At 40.1% G+C, this 21,538-nt stretch overlaps 1 protein-coding gene across 5 annotated transcripts in view; it reads left to right on the top strand.

Moving 5' to 3' along the window:
* The window catches only part of LOC111556217 (E3 ubiquitin-protein ligase RNF113A-like), a 509,945-nt gene that overhangs the window by 451,599 nt on the left and 36,808 nt on the right, over positions 1-21,538 (top strand). For all 5 annotated transcript variants that reach the window (XM_045054297.1, XM_045054300.1, XM_045054296.1 and 2 more), the window contains one exon: positions 6,143-6,304. The gene's annotated coding sequence lies outside the window, so the exon portion shown is untranslated. The remainder of the gene's footprint in view (positions 1-6,142; positions 6,305-21,538) is intronic.

Genomic DNA, 21,538 nt, shown 5'->3' with positions numbered 1-21,538 from the left:
CATCCAGTTTCCCTTTTGCCCAGCCTTTGTGTGTGTGTGTGTGTGTGTGTGTGTGTGTGTGTGTGTTGGGGAGTGATGTACAGAGTGGAAATGATGAGGGGTGAAGTTGAGATTTAGTCTGTGGTAACCTGCATCTCTGAAATAGATTTCTGTTTATAAAGAACAATTTCCTGCTGGGGAGAGACTCTACGTAGTTCAGATTGAACTCTTTGGCTTCACTATATATTTTGTGAAAATACTATTAGAGCCTTCAAAGTTTAGCTTGCTCCGTATTTGTTTTCACTGCTGGGTGTCAAGAGCATGATCCCCGTCATCTTAATTGACAGAGAGAGTAGACTTACTGAGACTACATCCTAAGGCCAAACAGCATGGTCTGAGCATTTATCTCAAACCGGATTTGCCTTTGAGAAATCAGCTGGGACCCTCAACGACTTCCCCACCACTCCATTCAATGAAGGGACAGTTGAATGCAATGGTTAACAACACAACACGGGGGCCGTATTATTTTGAATCCAGCTCTACTTACTAGGAGTGTGACTAAACAAATGAATCTCTCTGTATCTTAGTTTTGCCATCTGTAAAATGTGGATGATAATAATTCCTAGGTTATAGACATCTTGTGAGAATAATGAGAGTTAGTGTTTTGAGAAGTACCGAGCTCGCCATCAGTTGGCACTCAGTGAGTGTAACTATTATTCTCTAATGCCTGTTCTACTTCCATTTCCTGTATCACCCTCTACTGGCTCCTAAAGGTTCAGTATGGTGACTTGTGCTTAGAAATAAGAATTTTAAAAAATGTTTTTTGCTTTGAACATTTCCCTAAGTGTCTGGAAATAATAGAAGATAATCAAAGAAGTCTCTGAAATAAGGTTGGAAATTAATCAGTATCAAAGAAGAAATCTAATACAGAGTCACTCAGATTTCTGAATCTACTGATCAAATCCCTGTTGGGATGCAGGCCGTAGTGGAGATGCTGGTGAGCTTTGTGGAGACGTGACCGCATACCTGAAACTCCTTGAGCTGGCTTTCTCCTTGTAACTTACAATGCTCTGAGCTGGGGGAGGCCAGGGTGGATTTCGATTAGACTAGAAGTCACACTGCGAGAAAGATAGGCTTAAAGACATGGTTGAATGTTGCCTTCCCTTCCCTTCCCTTCCCTTCCATTTTCTTTTAATAGCATATACAAACCGAACATTGATACTTGGATGACTCTAGCTCCCAAGTGTTAAATGGGATGTTTAGAGCCGTAAAGCACTCTGATGCCACAACTCTGGAATGGAACTGTGTTTTCAAAGGTGCCTCAGTTTTCCCAGTCTTTGCTACGGTGAGAGCTATCTACTGACACTTGAACTAATGGCATCCCAATCCCAGGCAGTTGGCATCCATTCCATCCCTCCCCTTCTAATCAGCAATACAAAGTACTAGAAACTTGTTGCCTGAATCCTTTCTCATTAGCTCTGGAGATGCAGATTAAAAATCATTCTTTGGTAGTATTTATTAAGTTTGTATGATCTGCTTTCCAAGAAGCATTTAGAACAAACAATGAGTTATAGCTAAATCCAATGTGAACAAGCAATAGACTCAAATTAGAAGAGGTAAAATTAAATTTTCATGTATCATAAATGAAATATCCATTAGGGACTTCACAATGACCTTCAGGTTCAGCAAGTTCTGTATTAAAACTTCCAACCTGAAAGATACAAGTGCTGGGCCAGATAACATGCATTTCAGGTACTATGGAGGAAAAGGCCCAGCCAGCCACAGTAAACAAATGTAACTAGTTTTGGAGAAATGCTATTGACAGTAAAATTCTAATTTTACTCCAGCTCCCAGAACAGATGTACCTCCGAGTCCATAGACTGCAATACTTAACTGCAGCTACTCAGCTGTGACCTTCAGCCCCAGGCTCACTGCAATAAAATTTTCATGCAACCATATGGAAGAATATTTTAATAGAGATTTACTGTCAGTAACTGTCCCAAAGGAGCAAATAAGGAAGCTGTAACATATTGCGTACAGTAAATCAAGGGGACTTCAATGGAAAAACGAAACCTCCCGGAGGCAAGCATCTTTAAAATTACAGGCAACACTTTGTACAAATATGTGTACAAAGGACTAGATATGCACTCAGTTAAGTAGCTCAAAATGGTTTCGATTTGCAGATATATTTATTTAGAATTTATTTATTGGATTTTATAAGTGGCAAGCACTTACCTGTCAGGGCTGAATGCCTATGTATCCCCCTTCCCTGGGGCAAAACGGAAGTGAGGGAGGGGTGACTTCAATTGAAAATCTTACCAAACCCGGGAATGTGGCAGGCAGCATAAATTGCACCCTCTCTATAGCCAGGTTTGCTTCAATTTAGGGTGAAGTATTAAGCACAGGGACAAAATATTCCCTTAGCCAGTGTATAAACAGTACTGGGTGAGTTATTTGAATGGTTAAAAATTCAGCTTAAACAATAAATGGGGACACATGTTGATTAAAACTCGCAATGGGGCAGAATGCATTCAGACTCCCTACTTGGATCCTTGATTATGCTTTACCCAACATTTTTGCATGTAAAAATGTCTCCTTTTTGAGAAGATATAAAATGGCGATTTTTGTATAAATGGGTGTTGGGCCTGTCAGAATCAATAAACCAGATCTCATGCTCCTCCTCCCCTGACCGTGTGTTTATTTGGAGACATGAGTCCACGGCACCGGGCCACAGGTGAGCTAAGAAGGAGGGATAGAGCCTGAGTGTGTCACCTCCACGGCTCCACGCTTCAGTTCACTTAGTTACCACCACGACACCATTTCCTTGCTCGGCTTCAGCCCTTACTGTTAAGAGCATTTCAGTTTCAGATATTTGTTTCCTGAGGGCAAACAAGCAGCCATCTCCCCCTCTACTCAACTGATGGAAACTCTAATGTGAGGGGCAGTAATTCAGAGATAAATAGACCGAACACTGCCCTTGACAGTTCATATTTTATGGCGGAGAGAAGGCCTAAAACCTAAAAAACTCATGTGTAGGAGGCATAGCACAAATGCTTCATCCATGATACATAATGAAGGTACATGTCTTTGGCATCAAACCGAAAATCAAAATATCCAAGTGACCGTGAATAAGGGAATCGGGTGATAAATCTTTATGTTTTGCTAAATGCCCGTGGGTTGTCACATTTGACAAAGAGTGATAACAATAGAAGAATTGTCATATCTGATAAATGTGTCTCAGGCATTCCATTCTTCTCTTGAAGTGGTCCCAGTTACTATAAAACACAGGTAACATGCACGGGTGTGCAGATTCAAAACAGGTTGGGTTACACACTGAAAGTGAATTATCTTGACTAATCAGAACCTGGCTGGAGGTTGTAATACAATAGGAAGCTTGAGACATTAGTTCATGCCATCAGATTAATGTATAAATCATGTTACATGGCTAACAATGAGTTTGTTACCCACCAACTTTCCCAGTGTTTCAATCACCGTACTTTTTTCACAGTTGGATATTGTGTTCTCTGGACCCTTTAATGGCGTTCTATTTCACATTGAAATGGGAGTCGAAACTGGAAATGCTCCTCAAAACATGTTAGTTTGGGGACACAAATGTATGCATGATATGTGTAGTTTCTTCCTTTGAGAGAAAGGCTGATTGGGATGAATTTCCAGAGTCCTTGCATTATTTGGCTGTGACCATGTTAAGAATCACCCTTTTTGTCTTTATAAGGAATAGAATGGGCATGTAGACAATTTTTGTCTGTGTTTAGTTTCATGAATTTACCAAGAAGGGTGAGTCATGTCTTAACTTTTTTGATTCCATCCCTAAAACAAGTGATGTCCGAATGCTTACTCATTAAAGGCATTTTCCCCTCCATCTCCTGAAAGGTTCCATGACCTTGGTTAGCTCTATACCCAAAGCTTTTGATTATCTTGGCCAGTACAGATTGTCCCTCTCCTCTTCAACCCACTCTCTATTCCAGCAAGTTGGTTTCCTCTTGACCTCCACAGGTTCTATATTTAATTTGCCATAACCTCAAGTCACATGACTCAAGAATAAAATTATTTTCCTTCCTTTGTGCCTCTCCAAACCTTAGCTTTCTTTTAAGACTCAGTTCAGAGCTCCACATCCCCAAACGATCCTATTGAGCCATTCTAGGCCCATCACTAAATGCTAAAGACCAAGTCATTTTCTACTGAGTAGTTAATACGTTCTGAGAATATTAATAATTGTTTAATAAATACCCATTGACAATTGATTTGTTAATCTTTTGAACTTCTTTTCTTTCTTTTCACCACTTTGCCGTGTACTTCAGACTTGTACTTCCCCCAGAGAAAATGAAAGAATGTATTCTGAAGAAATTTTTATTCTTACTCCCCCCACTGGGAGCATGCTAGAAAGTAATCATTACTTAATGTAATTTTCCACCTATAGACATCATTTTACAAGCTGCAAATAATGTGAATAAAATGTAACTATATACCCAACCAACAAACAAAATCTCCCAAATTAAAAGCAATATACAGCTGGAATGAATAAAATAATTTGCTAATTAGAAAAGTATTCATGATAGATGCTAAGCTTCTCACAGCTGGAAGTTATCAAACAGAGACTTACTCAAGAATCTGGGGGAGAGGATTTCTGTAAAGGATGGGCGATTAAGTTCAATAAATCTGGGGTCTCTTCCAAATCTGAGATTCTATGATAATTGTCTGAATTTAACCAATTAGAAAAAAATGATTTTAGGAGTCCTATGAGGTAAGTTTTTTATATTCCAAATGTCTTTAAATTACAGCCAGAGTTAGGACATTAATTTGAAAAATATCTGAAAATAACTGGTCATTAATTGATGGACTGACTTACTAAAGTCAAAAGGAGGGTTTTTCAAAGTGGTATGGGTGTGTGGACCCAGCCACAAAGCACTTGGAAGTCAATCTTATTCTTAGAACATGCACCTACACTTTAACTGACCTGTACATGTAAATGGATAGCTACTGTGCACATTTTAATAAATAAGTATTTATGTGCCCATTGAAAATGGCCCAATGTGCCCAACGAAAATGAAAGTCTTGTCAGTTTTCCTGTGATTTGTTAACCTTGAGTACCTAAAAAGAAGTAGTGAAATGCATTGCCCTGTTGGGTGTCCCAGAGAGCTCTACCAATGCTATGGTCCCCTACCAAGGTCAGGAAACCTATCTTTGCACAGTCATACTTTCAGACTTACAGTAGTGATATTTCACAAGTAGGCACCAATGTAGACATACCAACTACAAGCCTTTGGCATCTTATTGTTTGTTACCTAGATTTAATTCGTTCCTAAATATTTTAAGTGACACCCCTGAAGGCAGTGTCCATTATCCAGAATTTTTGGATACCAGATGCTTGGGTTAAGTAAAACCAAACATCTAATGACTATCATTTCTTCTTCAACTTAATGTAGTCTTTTGATATGTGTCCAGAGAAACCATGAAATTTTGTCTTCTCATTATTTGGATTTTGGTGTGGTCAGGGTATGGATATTTTGAGATAAGGGTTAAAAATTTACTCATCTGAAAACTGTATACTTGTGTACACGTAGAGTATACATAGGTATGTACAACTTGGTAGCATTTTACTAATTTGTAACAATTTAGGAAAGTTTTGGTTACAGGGTCCCTAAAAATTAATGCAGTGCTAATTCTTTCTAGTGAACAAGTGAACAGAATGAGGTATTTTCTGCTTTATCGGTATCTTCTAAACAAGTATATTTGTGGTGTACAAGAAAAAGATGCTTTGAAAATGTTTGAAAGGAGTTTATTCAGTTAGGTTAATGCTGCTTATGGAATGATTTTTACTCTTCTAATTGGGAAAGCAAACTTTTTCCCTTAGAAAAATAGGAAACTTCTCCCTTACCTGAAAAAACACAATTTTTGAATTAGCAATGTATGAATCAAAACTTTGTTACATGTTAAGAAACATCTGGAGTAAGTGTAGTTTATAGGTATAAACCCAGATATATATTATGGTTAAATTGAATGTATTTTGGTAAAAATTAGTCTGATTCGACCATACTAATTATCATGCAACTGTTTAGTTAATTAGTCTAAAGTTTCCTGATTCACAGTTCAATGATGAGTTTTTCATGAACTTGTTGGATATTTTTATTCCATCTTCTTTTAGCCAGGATCATCCATAAATGTCCCAAGATGCAGCAGAGGGCAGAGAAGTGTGGTGGCTCCGGCAAAAGACTGAGGCTCTGAGACCACATCTGGATTTCTGTTTAGACACTTAAGAAGTCGTGACATCCAGAGCAGCAACCTAGCCCACTGCACTCCTGGTGAGGTAAGTCCCAACCATAACTATGAAAAAACCTTGGCCTCTCTTGAAGTAGGATATTGGATCGATCCAAAGTAATGATGTTGTTATTAATATTCTTATCCTTGATGTAATTATAATTATTTGATGTAATTATACGAACTAAAATCGCTCATGCACAACTCCCTTGTGTGGGGGAAGCAGACAGTAAAAAGCATGAAATGTTTATCTGTATTATGGTTTTAGTTTCTCTTTACCCTCTTGGAGTTAGCTGCCTGAGTCTTGTTCAGTGTGACAGAAGATCATTCTAGAGGCTGGGAGGAAGCGATGAGATAAACTGTCTAGGTGGTGATGAGGTATGAGGTATGAAGCATCCTGTCACATTTCAGGGTGAAATTCATCTTTGACAAGATTTCCCCCACATCCCCCACCTCCACCATTTCACAGCTTGTATTCCCAGAACACGAGTATCAAGATTTCATTTGCCTTGGAGCCCTTCCAGAAATTAACAGCGTTAAGAAGAACCATTCTATTAAGTCAGGATGGTGTCCAATAAAAGCAATGAATGATTGGAAAATGGACCGTTTTAATGCTGTTCAGTAAAACCATCGTGAATGTTCTTAATTATGCAATTCCATCCTTCCTGTGTAATTGGCTCATTTGATTTTTTTTTCCTCTCATGGTATAGAATAATCTGAGTTGGGGGTCAGAGTCTTGTAATGTTGTTATGTTTGACTAATATTTGAAGATGATGAGGCAAAATATGTGAGAGTGTAAAATTATTTGGACCCCCCCCCCCCCCAGACAACCAACGAACAAGCATGAAGGCTCATAGAACTGACAGGAATGGAAAACATAATTGTACCCTTCAGAGGCATCTAACCTCCATTTGCAAATACAGAGCACTCCATTTTTAAAAACTCTATTCCTTTGGTTTTGGATAGTTAATGTAATCCCATGACTCAAAATTCAAGAGGCACAAAAGGGTATATTGTGAGGTATCTTCCTCCTTGGCATCCGAAGCAACTAATGTTATCAGGTGTGCATGATGCTCTCAGAGATATCTAATGCATATTCAAACACTTTTGTGTAAATTTTCATTTGTGTTTTTCTTATGTGTACACACAGTAGCATTATCTACTAGGATTTTATATTTGAGCACTCAGTCGGGTACTGGGGATACAGTAACGAGCAAAGCCAAGTCCTTTAGGGAAGCTTACATTTTTGTGGTGGAAAGCAGGCAAAAAGCAATGACCAAGATAGTTTCAGATTGTGAGTGTTTGACGTTGACCAACAAAGGGGGTGCTGGCTAATTGAGACTAGGTGGTCATTAAAGGCTCACCAAGAGGTAAGAATTAAAAAAAAAAAGAAATCACTTTAAAAAAAAGTTGTTTTTACATTTATTTATTTTTGATAGAGAAAGACAGAGCATAAGTGGGGGAGGGGCAGAGAGAGAAGGAGACACAGAATCCAAAGCAGTCTCCAGGCTCCAAGCTGTCAGCACAGAGCCCAACGTGGGGCTCGAACTCACAAACCGAGAGATCATGACCTGAGCCGAAGTCTGACACTTAACCAACTGAGCCACCCAGGAGCCCCAAAAAGAAATCACTTGTTAACTTTTGCATTAATCTGGCTAAACATTAAGTTAAACCCAACAATGTGCCCCTAGATAGCCCCACAAAACACATATGTGGAGACCTGGGATTTGACAGACAATTCACGTTTAAACATACCCTTCAAGGAAGTGTGGTGACCCCAAATTTCAAATGCACGCATGCTCATCACTGCCTGATGACTCTTGATACCACTGTGCTCTTTTAATCTTGCATGACAAAAACTACAGACAGGGGAGGCCCTAAGAAATTCACTCTCAGATAAAATATTTCATGGAATGCCTACCAAGAGGCTGGGACCATAACACTGACAGCTGCTTCTCATCTGTACTCACTGTTCCGACCATATTTTAGCCAGTCTACAAAACCCGCAATTAGATAGGGAGGTTAGACTCTTCTCTTATTGTGGTCAGCGTGCCAAGAAAATTGAAATGGAAGGAGAGGACAGATTGCTAAAATAAGAATTCGGAAGGACACTTGGCATGACCGTGAGACCAGTAGAAATTCACAGACCAATCGTTTAAACTGAATATCTGGATAAAAAAGTAAAAAAAAAAAAATCTGTGCATATTTAGACGTTCTCAAAAATCTCAACTTTTGTCATCAGATATCTTGGATACTATCTATAACTGGATACTGGGTTAATTGTTTCAGTTCTCATCCAGATGTGCAGTATAATGTAGAAGTATCCCAAGATAGCTACTCATAATTTTCCTCCAGGTGTGTGAAAACATCTATTTCCATTTCTCTACAATAATTGAGGACTTTTCTGGTTAGTCTAGATGTGTTGGTGGCTTCTAAAGAGTGACAAAATACATACCAATTGAGGTTTGGATTTATGCCAAATACAGAAACTCCTGAAAGTGACTCATTATTTGACAGCACAGAAATTGCTTTAGATCTCTGTTGAAATTCTGTTCTCATTATGGGCGTCAATTATCATCGTATTGTAAAATAGACGCAAAAGGGGGAGGAGAGTGGGTAAAATCTGAGGCAGCTCCTCCCTCTTGGCCCCCACTACGTGACACGTGCAGAAGGTTGCCGTTTTTTATGGACCCGCACGGCAACTTACATATTTATATTTCTCCAAGGAATGAAGGAAAAAGTCTCTTCCCTCCCAACCCAGGTCTTAGTCCATTTGGGCTACTGTAACAAAACAACACAAACTGAATAGCTTATAAACCGTAGAAACTTATTCTCACAATTCCAGAAGCTTGGGAGTCTAAGATCATGGTGCCAACAGATTCGGTGCCTAGTGAGGGCCCACTTTCAGGTTCACAGATGGCTTTTTCTTGTTGTGTTTTCATGTGGTGGGAAGGGGCGAGGGACCTCTCTGGTACGGTATTAGGAGGTGCTTGAATCACGAGCATGAAATTATACTGCTTTTAGACTTTTCTCAGTTGATTCCACCTCAGTTGGGCCCTTTCAGGTAAAAGCAAGTGGAATTTTATTTCATACTACTTTTATATCCACTATTAGATCCTACCCTCCCACATCTAAAGGGAGAGGGGCAGCTCAAACAGTTATGTAGATAGAGAAATGGAGACATCAATCCATTAAATGTTTTGCCCAAGGCTGCCCAGAGTCGGAGGAATGAAAGTCACCCTGCAGTCCCTGACATTAACTTAGAGTTCCTTCCACAGGATCAGATGGTCTTCTGGGAGCTGGGCCAGGAAAATGAGCCCCTAGAGAATTTGAAATTCCCCGAAGGTGTGATGCAATGCCTGCAGATTCCATCCAATGGCACAATTCCAATTCTCTGTAAAAGAGGCAACGAACACGGAAAACTTTGAGTGTTAGTCACTTCCCTCTTTCCCTACTGCTTCTCAAGAGAAGGCAATCTTCTCTCTTCAGGCCCCCTTCCTCTGTCAGGGTCTAGGATGGTGTCCGGTTGCCAGGAATGGCACTGGAGCTGACTTTGTGCTTGTGTTTCTCCATGAAGTGCTCTGGGTTATTGGCATCTGTGGACACATTCTATTTCCCCAGTGCAGCAACAGCAGGTTCTTCTCCCCGCCCCCACCCAGTGGAGCTGGCCCACAACCAATTCCAAAATTAACATTTGTTTGCCAAACATGCACAGCTGTAATCAGCCTGCTGGTGGTTTGCTGCATAGCCTGCCACCTGCTAGCTCCTTTTCCAGAGAAAAAGAGGGAGGGGAGAAGCTAAGAACACAGTTCAGGCAATGATTTAGAATCTCTCTCCATCTCTGCTACCTTCTGCCAAACTCTGGTTCATCCCCAAAGAGCACTGCAGATTTGCTTATGGTTTTGATGGCAGTTGGGGCAGAGATACTGCTTTATGTTTTCCAAATGGCAGAAAGCAACAAACTGGTTTCTTCTCAAAGGTTAAGGGTCTTTATTTTTTGGCTAGGGGGAGGGAGTTGTTTATAGAAGACTGGGTCAAACCATCCCTGTTATGACGGTTATCTAGGCAAGAGAGGAACAGACCCAGTCTTGTCCAGGATGATAAATGTTAGATGAGAAATGAACCATCCCATAGTTTCGCTGCTTGGAGGTGGAAGAAGGGGAAGACTGCTGGTGGTTGAAATGTGACAGAACACAAAAATCCAAAGAAACTTCTGGAAAGTTTTGTTATAACTTTACCAGTATTTTTTCACTTGCCTGCAGCCATTTCCTGTTATCTTCTAATTCATTGTTTTCTAAGAGAAATTTCATAAAAGAAACACTTTTTTAATAGCTCAACTGAAGCTAGTGTGATGAAAACAATAAAAATTCTTGTTTGAAAGGGGTTCTGTCTCTGTGTCTAGGATAAGCAGGGGGATAAGATAACATAATGTGCAGCAGCCACTGCTCATTAGTGCCAGGGCCAAGTGAAGTTTGAAGGTCCAGAGTTTCAAAAGCGTCACACCGAGTTTTAAACCCAAAAGGCTTGCTTCAATGGGATCCTTCTGGAGTAGAATCTTCGCCTAGTTGTAGGGGCCACTTCTGGCCATCCACCAGGTGTTTGCATCTTCTTGAGGCTTACAGCATCCATTTGACTTTTTTTTTTCTGTCTTCAGGTGCTGTCTTTCTTCTTCACTATTCTCTTCAGGTTCTAGAGTGTCCATGTTTTGCTTTGTTCAGTAGGTAATTATTGCGGGTGGGGGGAAATGGAAAAAGCCAAGAGGAAGATGGAGAGATAAAAATCTGGGCAGAAATATGGATTTTTAAAAACAATCCCTAATATTTTATGACATGAAGGAAGAATAAAGACTGTTCTTAAAACCCTCAAATTTTAGGGGCACGTGGGTGGCTCAGTTGGTTGAACGTCTGACTTTGGCCCAGGTCATGATACCACACTGCTGTGCGTTCAAGCCCCGCATGGGGCTCTGTGCTAAGGGCTCAGAGCCTGGAGCCTGCTTCAGATTCTGTGTCTCCCTCTCTCTCTGCTCCTCCCCCTCCATCTCCCTCCCTCTCTCTCTCTGTCCTAAAAATAAACATTAAAAAATTTTTTTAAACCCTCAAATTTTAATATTTTGAAGCCACCTCTTCCAAACTGATAGTAGAGTCTCAGTCTTTTTCAGCTCTGTGGACATGGAAAGAGGAATGCATTAGGAGTAGGAATACAGAAATCTGTATAGCAACCTGGCCAATCTTACTGTTTCATTGAGTCCTTCGTGTTTTGAGGAATCTCTTCATAAATTGACAGCCACTGGTTAAATGACTAAAAGGAGATATCTAGTCTCTTTGAGTCAGCTAGATATACACTGTAGCAGACTAATTAGGCGAAGTTGCCTTCCAGAATGTATGACATGCTAATGGGACTTTCTCTCTACAGCATAGTTCAAGACTCTTGTAGAGCTCTATTTCTTAAGTCCCTCGTTTAGTCTTGCAGGTGCTCTGTTGACTTCAACTTAACTTCCCAGGTTGATTTTTGACTAACACTCCAGGCATTCACATTCCTCATTCATAAGGCATGACTTGTCGTTTCCAAACTACATCCTGGGTTCTCTTGCCCAAATGTCTGTCTCTGCCCACCATTTCCCCTTTGTCTGGGAAAGCTATACAAATTCTGTTCCACTGAAATGTTTTTTTTTAATTGAGATGTAATTGATAACATTGTAGTCATTTTAGGCATACAACATAATGTCATTTACATACATATAGCAAATCTTTAATTTGTGAAACAGTCTATAATCCTTTCAGATTGACATAATCCCTTGTTTTTGGTGCCACAAGCCTTTCATGGCACTTACGCTATCCTGGCATATTAGGCTTTAGCTAGTGATGCGGATGATTGTCTTCTGCTTAAGCAGGTGGCTCCCTGTGGAAGCAGGTTCCACAGTAGCCTTGCTCACTCTTGTTCCTTCCTCACTCTTCCTGCTATAGGGCATGCTGCATACACTCCATACAGATTTGTTAAATTGAATTGAATGTGATAAAAATATTGTTAATGATCCTGTAGGGATATTAAAAGAGCGTAACATGCCCATCCCCCCCATCCACCTCCCCTAATTTATTAAAAAAAAAAAGAGCATCACGCAGAAATATACAAGGAGCATGGGAAGATTAAAAATGAGGACAAGGGCACCTGGGTGGCTCAGTCGGTTGGGTGTCCGACTTTGGCTCAGGCCATGATCTCATGGTCTGTGGGTTCAAGCCCCACATTGGGCTCTGTGCTGATAGCTCAGAGCCTGGAGCCTGCTTCTGATTCTGTCTCTCTCTCTCTCTCTCTCTCTCTCTCTCTCTCTCTCTCTGCTGCTCCCCCACTCACACTCTGTCTCTCTCTCAAAAATAAACATTAAAATAAACAAACAAACAAACAAACAAATAGATAAAAATAAGGACATTGGAGGACTCAAGACACACAGAAGGTAACTCTCCCGAGAGAGAAAAAATAAAGGAGAAACCAAAAAGAGGAAAAAATTATAAGCTTTTGAAAACATAAAGTGAGTTTCTCTCTAGCCTTCCAATAGACTTGGAAATGGTTTTTTTAGGGGGAATCATGGGCTGGACTATCTGGATGAGAGGACCCACATTGTCCTCCATGATAAGAGAATGTTCCATAGGACCAGAGGAAGACATAAGCACCCAGGATACCAGCTGGTGATGGTGGAGTAGCCAATCATAGAAAGGATCCAAGAAGCCACCTTTAGCAGATTTCTCATGGGAGGGAACTGCAAAACATAAATTGAGACATAAAGCAGCATGCCCCAGGCTTTTCAAGTATCTTAGGTAAGTGTTTTTATACACTGAGGTAGGCCAGGAATTTTTAGGAATTGGCTATACACTATACATAGTATTATATCCAATATTGAATTTATATTATTAATATTAATAATTATTGCAATGTTATATACAGCATATGTAAATATTTATGGAGCCACAAAAGCACTGATAGAAACAGTGAAAAACATGGACACCATTTATTTTTTACCTCCTTCTCCACAGAACTCAGCAGGTTGCATTTGTCATATAGTATTTTCATTTAATCAAACTTATTATAAATTTATGGTAAGAGAACTGTATTTCAGATATTCCCAGGAGTGTCAGGAAAGAAAATATGCCACTAACCAGCTTTCTATAAAATTAATCACCTGGGAAAATTAATGAAATTGTGCTTGAATATAGGTGTTACATGTAAAAAAGATAATGCATTCTGCTCCTTTCTTTGAAAATTAGGTGTATATTTTTATGTCTTTCTAAGCACAGTTGAGAGTGGGAGGGAGTGTTCTACCACCAAAGTTAAGTGGCTTCAAAAGTCTCCAATTAAAAAAAAAAGTCTCCAATTATGGGGTTTGCGGTAGGGCACCAAGTTCTTTACTTAGTCTTGGGTATCCTCTGTTCAGAGCCTGAGGGGGAAAGAAAAACCATGGCTGTCTGTTTTCCAAACTGTGATTTATTTCTTCATCTAACAGGGTCCCAGCTCAGTACCTGGCATATAGTAGGTGCTCAATAAATATTGGCTGTATTCATGAGTAAGTGGCAGCCATTTTAATTAAGAAAGCAGAAATGTGAAGTTTATAAATGTCCACAGTTGTTGGGTTGGTTATAGGTTTGCTAGCCTCAGGAGAGAAAGCCATAGGTCTTTAGCAATTAAATACTATGGGAAAGAGAAATTTCTGCTCTTTGCATTTATATTTTAGAGCTGCTGCTCAAAGTGAGCCAAAGATAGGACATCACAGGAGCATTCAGTATTATATGATCAAAAATCGGAGGAGATCCCCAACTTTTGCATTCAGAGTGCTTTTAAGGAGAGTTTACTGGAGTAAAGGAGACGTTTCTACTCTGGAACAGAATCCATGCTGTTGGGCAGGACTGAAGGCTTATTTGCTGGACTCCTGGATCTTCTGGAAAAATATCTTTCCCTAGATTACCTGAAACTTTCCAAGGTTTCTAATATTTCCATCTTCAGTCACTCACACTTGAGCCCAACCAGTGGCATAAGAGACAGACAAAATTTGAAAAATATTATGTGGATATTTTAAACCACAACCTCACCTAATTGAATAATTCTGGCAGAACTGTGTTTTTACATGCATGATCAAGACAAATCCCATTTCCGACGGGGCTGCAGATACTGACCCTGTACAGGTTTCCGGAAGCCTAGAAAATGGAGGAAGGGAAGGCCTTGTGTAAAAGTAGAAAAATGCTTGTGAGCAGAGAGCTCAGGATTACAGGAGTATCTTTTCAATGGAAACCCCAGAATTCAAGGCATGTAACTTTGCAGCTTCATTATTCAGCAATATATACATATATATACTTAGAATGCTTGTCTTCTTAGGATGTGCTCTCTGCTTTCGATGCATTTTGTAGATAAGTACCATTGAAAAGAAAATGCCAATTTCTTTGTACATAGCAAGTATTTTCCAGGTGGATCTTCATGCTGCTCAAGCCTTCCTGCACCAGACCGTCTAAGCATTTCTCCCTTTCATTCCACCTGCCACCAGGATCGGATTAGTTCAACATATACTTTTTAGTTTCTACAGTGTGTTAGATAGCAATCCAGGTGTGACAGACACAAAAATGCATAAAACAGCTCCTGCCCACTGGTGATTTCCAGTCTAATGGGGAAGACAGCTGTATCTTAGATGACTTCAGCATACAAAGCACTAAGATAGAGGTATGAACCTAGGGTGCTTTCTTTGGTACGCAGCTACGAACATTTGCCTACAGGTAGGTGGTATTACATGCTTTCTTGTATGTCATTCTTTTCTCTCTGATTGTTTTCAGACTCCTTGAAGGCAGTGCCCATGTTGCTACTTCCCTACTTCCCTCATAGGTGACATTCTCAGTAAACACTGATTTAAATGACCCTAGATCCATAGTTGACAATGCAGTCACTTTCTTGTTGACTTTTTGTACAATTTTTACAGTTTAGACTCTAGAGTCACTAGGAGAGAGAAAAGGAGACCCCCAAACTCAGATAGTTAGGAAATTCATTGTCTAGAATTATAGTTGTACCTTCTCTGAAAGACCAGACTAATCTTTCGAGCTCTGTGGAGCCTTAATTTAGAGGTACTATTGACTATTCATTACCACGAGGTTGCTCAAGTGGCAAAGAGCATGTGTGGTGTTTAATGTGATCTTAAACATTACTATCTACGGTAAATCAGGAAGGGGGCACAAGCGTTAGAGTTGCTGTTTAATGATGTATGAAAAAGCTGCCTGGTAAAGTGCACCATTAAGAAAAGCTGAAACCAGCGCCGAACAACGACCTGATGATATATTGAGACCTCATGACCAAGGCCAGGTCTCCTAACTTGGAAAGTGATAAGCGTCACGTGCCCTTGCAGAATAACGAAACTAAGCTCCGGCATGGGCTCATGTAGCATCTTCCTACCCAACCCGGTCATGGCTTATTTTTAAATCTCCTTTCCTGTGGATCCACAAACAGACCCACAAACTTAGAAAATAAGCAAAAATGCTAGTCAACAAAAGTAATCTGTGTTAGTTAGAATGGCATATGGTAAGCCAATCTTGGATCCTTCAAAGAAACGCCCAAAGCAAAATTACTATTACTATTAGTTTTCTACTTTTACAAACACGAGCCAGTGATTATAATGGTTACCCTTGGTTTAAAAGGCTTATTGCCAATATGAGACTGCAAACTTACTTGTGTAGTTCTAATTGGTGGCTTGTTAAGAAGTTGTAGGTTTAGAAATGACAATTGATTTTATGTCCTCCCAGGAAGATTTTATTGGTTTAAAAAAACTGTTTAAGAATTGTAAAGTCTGTATAAAGAACTTACCAAACTCCACACCCAAAAAACAAATAATCCAGTGAAGAAATGGGCAGAAGACATGAATAGACACTTTTCTAAAGAAGACATCCAGATGGCCAACAGGTACATGAAAAGATGCTCAACGTTACTCCTCATCAGGGAAATACAAATCAAAACCACACTGAGATACCACCTCATGCTGGTCAGAGTGGCTAAAATGAACAAGTCAGGAGACTATAGATGCTGGAGAGGATGTGGAGAACGGGAACCCTCTTGCACTGTTGGTGGGAATGCAAACTGGTGCAGCCACTCTGGAAAACAGTGTGGAGGTTCCTCAAAAAATTAAAAATAGATCTATCCTATGACCCAGCAATAGCACTACTAGGAATTTACCCAAGGTATATAGGACTGCTGATGCATAGGGGCACTTGTACCCCAATGTTTATAGCAGCACTTTCAACAATAGCCAAATTATGGAAAAAGCCTAAATGTCCATCAACTGACAAATGGATAAAGATGTGATTTATGTATACAATGGAATACTACTTGGCAATGGGAAAGAATGAAATCTGGCCATTTGTAGCAATGTGGATGGAACTGGAGAGTATTATGCTAAGTGACATAAGTCAGGCAGAGAAAGACAGATACCATATGTTTTTACTCATATGTGGATCCTGAGAAACTTAACAGAAGATCAGGGGGAAGGAGATGGGGAAAAAAAAGAGAGGGAAGGAGGCAAACCATAAGAGACTCTTAAATACTGACAATAAACTGAGGGTTGATTGCGGGGGGAGGGGGGCGGTAAATTGGGTGTTGGACATTGAGGAGGGCACCGTTGGGATGAGCACTGGGTGTTGTATGGAAACCAGTTTGACAATAAATTATTTAAAAAATAAATAAATAAAATGCAACTTTAAAGAGAAAAAAAAAAGAATTGTAATTCTGCTTGCTTAGTGGAAAGAGAGTTTCAAGGTCCATTCCTCATAACTTCTATCTAATTGATTAAACCTACTGTCTGGTGAGTTCATCTTACAGACTGCCAATAACGAGTATTTCCTGATATGGCTGGAGTGTAAGTCCCTGACAGAGTATTCTCCAGATCTCACATGGATATCTCTTAGACTCTTTCTGTTGCTTTGGGTAGACACAGCTAGTCAATTGAATTGAACTCAGTGAGGACCATGCTTCCCAATGCTGAAACACTTAGAACAGGGTTGGTGAGACAAGACATAACTACACGTAGAACTAAGATGTGGAAAGATGCGGTGAGAAAATAAATGCTTCCTTTTTTCTTTTTCTTTTTCCAAATGAATTATACTGATAAGAAATACACTAGTGTGGAAGAGAGGAGTTGGTCGGGGAAGTTGTAGGAGGTGATATTGGCCCTGGCTCTGAGCCAACTTTTGAAGGAAGAGAAGGAAACAGGAGGTCATGCTAAGCAAGCGTAAGCCTGAGCAAGTGGGCAAAGGGAGAAGTGCTCCATATGGGCTCAGGAAACGGTACCCTACATAAACCCGGAGCAGAAGATATGAGCATGTTGTGGGATTGTTTATAATAGAGGGAGGCAAAGCTTAGCACAAGGTCATGATCACCTAATACATCAGGCTAAGGATTTAACATTTTACCCAAAGTCCAAGCTATTACCTATCACTAAAGTATTTCAAGATTTCATTGCCTGATAACAGTTGAATATTTAAATTTTTTTACCCAAAGTTTGAATATTGACCCCTATTTCAAATATTCCTCCACAAGGCAGATGGAACATTTAAATCTTTATGCTTTTTGTCACTGTGTATACCAAGTGTATTTATTTATTATTTGATTAGGCTGATTTTTAAATAGTCCTACTATATATTAAGTCTGGTCAGGTCTGTTGGCAGAGATGGAAATGTGTCTGAATTTTTTTGGAGTCTTGAGTACAAATCCCAAAAGGAGAGGCGTAGGATACTATGGACTTTATTTTCTGTATTTATTTTATAGGGCAACTGAGTATCTACTAATAAGTGCGTCACTTAAAGTAAAACTCTGATTGTAAAGGGTATCTGTAGAAAAGCAACTGTTTATGTTCTGGCAGAGCTGAAAAGCCTCCAAAGTATAGTGCCCATTGTGTATGGGACTCAAAAGCACAATTAACCAAATTCTTATTTTGTTCTACACTTTAGTCATCCCCATGAGGATGTTTACTTTAAAGGAAAGGATATTTTCTTTTACTGTTTAGTATCTAAATCGAGGCAAATTTTTGGAACTTGGTGTGTCGGAAGGTAGCTGATGGCCATCGAAGAATATATAACATTAGGTAGTCGAAGGACTTGAGTTATTTCATCCTTAAAATTAAGTGGAAGTTTGTACCCTTGACTCGTGCAGAGGGAGTCCAAGCATCCACACTTGAGAAACACACTTGAAGGAAGTGCTTACGCCCCATAAAGCTGGCAAATAGATTCAGCCTGTGCAGGTTCCCTGTGGTATTTGCCACCCATGTTAGCTATCTTTTATGTTCGTGGATCTTAAGTATCTGATGCTTGCTCCCTGTGCAGTAGTTATTTCGGGATTAAGACTATTTATGTATTTCCCTGGGATGCCAATGGAAGCTAAAAACAGTGGCTAGTTTGTACACTTGAAAATCCAAAACCATAAACCTGAAATCAGTATGTTTCCAACTTCACTTTTCTTGGCAAGTTCCCTTCTCTCCTTCCCCCTCCTTTACCTCCCTCCTCTTCACCTCTTTTCATTCCATTGTTTTCTCCCTTTATCCCTACCCTTTATGGATTCCACCTCAGTGAAGAGAGAGAATGAGCCCCATTTTTTCAATATTGAGGATCAGTTGCTCACATTTTGATATAAATACCCTTGAAAGGTAAGATTGCAACTTGCCCTCTACCCATAGGAACCTTCATATCAGGCAATTTTCACATTCCAAAGTTTGTCTCTTAATGTTTTCTTGCCCCCTGATTCCATCTAAGTCCATGGAAATCATAAATCCGCATAGTACTTAGACCTAAACTGTTTGACCTTTACTCTTTTCGATAAAATCCTTAGCCTTCTAAGTTCCTAAGCTACATTTGGATGCAGCTAACACAACCATAAAATCCTCAAGTTTCACTGAGCCCTTTTCCAGTGTTTTTGTATCTTCTGCCAATCTTTGGGAGGATGTGTTTTATAGCCTCCAGGTCAGCATGCATATTCCAGTGTTTTCTGGTTTCCAAATTGGCACAAAACTCAAGGAAAGTAAGAAAGCATTCAACAGCTACTTGTAAAATCTCTACTAGCTATGTTTCTCCTTAACCCAGCCGTTTATAGTGTTGATAAGGGTGGATTGTGGTCCACAGATGGTTCTCCAAACATAAAATCTTCACACTTAGAACCCTGCCTGTTGTTGCCATGTCATTTCTTGTGGCTCTATTGCAGACAGCACCCACACTTCACCGCAGGGAGACTTTTGAGAGGGTATTTTTTTCAGTGTTCTCCAGTACATGAGACCTCAGCTGTTGTCCAGCTTCCAGGAGCCCCAAAACACAGGCACATGTCCTTTAGGGATAGTTCTGGCTCTTTTCCTACCCGTATTCTGCAGAGTCTCCTTTTCAGGGATCCCTTTAATAAGTGAAATTAAATGTATATGAGTGCTTTAAACATATTTCAGGAAGTGGTCTGTATGTTTTGTTCTATGTTTACATAGGAAAGACAGGTTTTAATCCTATTGTTTTGACTCAGTGTTCTATCAAGAGGGTCTAGGTTGGTGGTGGTGCCTGGGTGGCTGAGTAGGTTAAGTGTCCCACTCTTTTTTTTTTTTTTTTTTAATGCTTTATTTATTTTTGAGAGGCACACACACAGGGAGAGTGGAGGAGGGGCAGAAAGAGGGAGACACAAAATCGGAAGCAGGCTCCAGGCTCCGAGCTGTCAGCACAGAGCCCAACACAGGCTCGAACTCACAAACCGGGAGATCATGACCTTGAGCTGAAGTCAGACACTTAACCGACTGAGCCACCCAGGCGCCCCTAAGTGTCCCACTCTTGATTTCACCTCAGGTCATGATCTTACAGTTGGTTGTGAGATTGAGCCGCGAGTTAAGCTCCATGCTGGGTGTGGAGCCTACTTAAGATTCTCTCTCTCTTTCTCACTCTCTCTCTCTCTCCCTCTCCCAGATTGTGTATGCCCTCTCCCTCTCCAAAAAAAAAAAAAAAAAGGAAAAACAAGAAAGTCTTGGGATTTTCTGTATTTGTATCTTATTTTTCTTTAAAAGAAAAAGAAAACATTTTCAGGCCCCTGTGCTATGCTACATGCTTTCTTTGAGTCACCTAATTTATTTAATTATTTATTTAATTTATTTAATAAATTAATTTATTTAATTCTCCTAATAATTTTATGGATATGGTATTCTTTTTTCCACATTATGAATGAGGAAAACAAAAACTCAGAAAGTTGTTCAAATTCACATGACTCACATTGGGTGCAGCAGAATTCCAGTCCTGCAGTTTGGTACAAAAATAAGTGAATGAACAAATAAATCATGCCCTTTCTACTATGCCATGCAGTCTCCCTACTGAATAATTTGCTTTTATACTTATTTCTTAATCTCTGAATTGGATGCTTTCCCCTTTTTCTTTCTAAGGAAGGAAGGAAAGATGGAAGGGAGGAAGGGAGAGAGGGAGGGAGGAAGAAAGCAGAAGAAAGTCTCTACTCTCTTGGCTTCTGACAGTCATGGAAAGCACTTAACATCAGAGATGGGTGAATGGTCAGGAAGGTGGTAGGACGTCACATAGTTTCTTCTGTGTCCTCACTCAAGGACACGGCAGGGTGAGGCAGGGCGAGGCCTTCCTGAAAGTGCAAAGATCTTGGAAGAAGCATTTCCTACCTGTAAATACAAGGTGATGTGAAAATTCAGGGGCACGAGTGTGGTCAATCTCAACTAATCAACAAACACTGAGAATCAAGGGAAGGGTTCTGGTTCTGATGCCCAGAGAAGGGTTGAACAGAAGTTGCAAAGGTGCTCTTCCAGTGTTCTGTATCCATGAGCCCTCTCCGCTGTCTCCTGCCCCCTGCCCTGCCTCTCCCTACTTCTCTGAATCCTTCAGTGAGGATTATCTCATTCAGTGTTCAAAAGAACCATATGATAGGTTCTCCTGTTATCACCATCTCATAGATGAGGAAACTTGGAGTTAGCAAGATAGGTAATTCACCCACAGTCTTGTGGTTTCTAAGCAGTAAGGCTAGATGGGAAGGAGTGACCGACTGTGAGAGGTGGTATCCTGGGACATGAGGCTTACTGGGACCGTTGTTTACTGTAGAATAAAAACTGGTCCTACCCAACTCCAAACTCTGTGCTTAACCTTTTTTATGGCACTAACCCAGAAGATTTCTCTTCTAATTTGAAGTTAGTGTTAAATTCAACTTATGCAAAATAAGGGGTGTCCAGTTCCAGTCCAGGTCTCTTCCTGCCATGGACAGGGCCTCACATTATCTCTATCCATTCTACATACACCATCTTAAG

The sequence above is a fragment of the Felis catus genome, chromosome A3, assembly GCF_018350175.1.
Source record: "Felis catus isolate Fca126 chromosome A3, F.catus_Fca126_mat1.0, whole genome shotgun sequence".
Lineage (NCBI taxonomy): Eukaryota > Metazoa > Chordata > Mammalia > Carnivora > Felidae > Felis > Felis catus.
This window is presented reverse-complemented; position numbering and strand designations above follow the sequence as displayed.